The sequence below is a fragment of the Cynara cardunculus genome, assembly GCF_001531365.2.
Source record: "Cynara cardunculus var. scolymus isolate 2C chromosome LG 2, CcrdV1, whole genome shotgun sequence".
NCBI classification, from domain to species: Eukaryota; Viridiplantae; Streptophyta; class Magnoliopsida; order Asterales; family Asteraceae; genus Cynara; species Cynara cardunculus.
The window spans coordinates 9,104,478-9,107,542 of record NC_037529.1 but is presented as its reverse complement, the minus strand read 5'-3'; positions in this window follow the sequence as shown (position 1 = coordinate 9,107,542).

Here is a 3,065-nt window from a genome sequence, read left to right as displayed (position 1 = left end):
TCATTATAACTTTTCCGATCCAAACGGCGATTGTTTTCAATCGTTTCTATCTTATGTTCAAATTTCTTCGTAATTCGTTCACTCTCCTTCTTTAATGTTTTGATATGATCCTCATTAAGACAATTTGTGCTATGTAAATTTATGGAATGATCTCTAAGAACCATATAATTCGTTTCTAATTGAACAAGCTTCTCTCGCAACTCTAGATTTTCCTTCTTTAGAATATCTGCCATTTTAAAAAAATGATCAGTTAAGGATCTATGCAGTGAAATCAGATAAAAAAAATACGAACAATTAAGCTCAAAAAGAACAGAAAAACACAAACACTGAAAAACTCACGCAAAAAAAAATAGACAATGATCCAAACGAAAATCTAAACACAGACAAACTAAGAAACTAAAAACAGTCTAAAAACAACAAACCAAGTCCAAAAAATATGAGTCTAAGTCCAAATGACACCAATCCAAGCCCAAATACAATACAGATATTACACTAAAGAAATGATCTATCTGCTCTCCGAAGTGTATTCAAAAATCCACTTGAATTCTTCTCGATTCACGTGGGTTGCTGTGTAGCTGACTGATCCTAAATCTGTTGCTGCTGTTCAAATCTGCTTCAATGTTTCTATGAACTATTGTCAGTCCTGCTGCACTACCTGTGTGTGCACACTAGCTGCTGTTTTTCTTTGCTGCTACACCAACAATTTCCACACCAACCTGTTAAGACCTGTTAAGACCTCTGTGCAAGCTTAACAAATCCAAATATGATCAAACCTGCATAAACCTGTGAGATCTGAACATTAGTGTGTGATGACAGCAATGTGTATTTGAACTGCTGTTGCTGTTTCTTCCCACCAGCTTGGTAATGCAGATCTGTGGAGCTACAATTGTAACAGCAACTAGCTGTATGGTAGATGCTACACCAAACAACTCACATCAAAGAACCTGTGTAGCTTAAAGAAGATCTAAACAGTTAGATCAAAGCCTGCTGTCAACATGGTTGCTGCTGTTCTGCACAATCTGTGCCAAAACCTGCCGCTGTTTTATACTTGCTGTTACAAATAAGAAACGGTCCTGCACTAGCTGCACACTTTGCTGCTGCTGGATTTGCTGTTTCAAAGCAAATATACCTGCACGAAAACAACTCAAAAACAACAATTAGTTGCTGTCTTAACACAACACACACTGTTGAACAATAACTGGTTTGATGCTATTGCACTGTTTTTAAATCAATCTGCTTTCTGCAAAGAACTAGCTAAGAACCTGCACACTGTTAATGCACTGCTGTTTAGTTGCTGTTATATAACCTGGTTTTAAACAGCAATGGTTGCTGTTGCTGTGAAGATGTTTTCTCAAAACAGTAGCACACGATCAACCTGCTAAGTTGCTGTCAAGATGAAATGAAACAGCAAGAAAGGTTGCAATGCTGTTGCTGTTTTAGACTAGAAATACTTAAACACACACAGTTACTGTTTTAAACCTGCAGTCTTGCTGTCTGCAAAGAACTATGCACAGAACACATGAACTATTGTATATAAAGCTGTCCAAATACACAATCATCCAATACCTAACCCAATGGTTGTTTTTGCTTAGTTGCTGCCAAAACCCATCACAGCACAGCTTGCTGTTTCAAAACCTTTGCTGCACCTGTTGATTTCAAAATGTGTAGCTGCAGTTTTAAGCAAAGTGAAACAGCTGCTGTTATTGTAAACTCCTGCTGTTTAGCTGCTAATAAACTTGGTTCAAATCATATATCAATAAAACCAATCGTGAAGAACCAGTAAGAACAAACAGCAGCTGTAATATCAAACCAAAATCAATTTGAACCTGCTGTTTACTGCACACTGTCACTGCGTGTATGCGAAGACCTGCTGTTATTTCTTGTACACTGCAGTTGATGTCCGGTTGTTGCTGTCAAAACAGTAACCAGCTGTTGTTATTCTGTCCAAAATCAAAAACTTGACTGTTTCTCCACACAAACAGCTTTTAACAGGTTCCAAGCTATGAACAACTGCTGCTGTCCACAAAATTGTGACCAAGCCGTCTTGCCTCCTCTTGTGCAAGCATAATAACTTTGATAGCCTTCTCTGTGAAGCACTCGAACATGGCCTTTGGCACAATTCGACTAGGTTTTGCTCTTCGGACAGAGGTGGTTGCTGCAACCTTTGAGTGGAAATCTGCTGTGTATTTAAGAAGTTGGGCTGCCAAAATAGTTGCTGTATTCACACAATCTATGAACAAACCAGCAAAGAACCTGTTGATGTCTTCTTGTTGTCAAAATGGATGCTTTTTAAAACCTGCACAAACAATTGCTTAAACAAATCCTACTTTGCTGCTGTTCTTTGCTGTCAAAACAGAAAATCAAGACCTATCAAAAACTTCAACAAATATCAACAGCAACAACTCAAACACAAAATAGAATGGGAAGGCTGTGATTTACTTAGAACAAGGTAACAATCAACATTGACCAAGTTCAAGTCAAACAATTAAGATTGAAACAAATACTATATCAAGATCAACAGCCACAATGATATGCTTTTACAATCAACAACTAAAACAAAACAAGTCAGTGATTTAGGTGGAGTCCGATTGATGATTTAAGCAATTTAGACAAGATTAAATCTCGAACATCTTAAACGGAAAGTGAAGTAACAATTAGGTCTAAAACAGAGAGATGTGCGATCAAACATTCAGCAGRCTTGATTTAGGTTGAGCAACCTTGAGCGATTTAGATTTAGAAGTCTGATATAGATTGAGCGGTTTAATAAACCGAACACTTATCCGCTCAACTCTCCGGTCAAAATTTCGAAATTGACAATCGATTAACAGATTGGCCGATTTAGAATCCGGATGAAATCCAGAATCGATGGTCGATCAAACAAGGAATTGAAGGAGACAGTGTACCTGAGCGGTTTAGTAAACCGATCAAAAGTCCGCTTAAGTGTTAATCGAGTCCGATTAAGGTTTATGCTAATCCGCTCAAAAATCCGATGAAGACGTGAGCGGTTTACCTTGAATCCGGTTAAGCTTTGTGTGATTTAGCTCTTCTCCGTTCAAGCTACACGC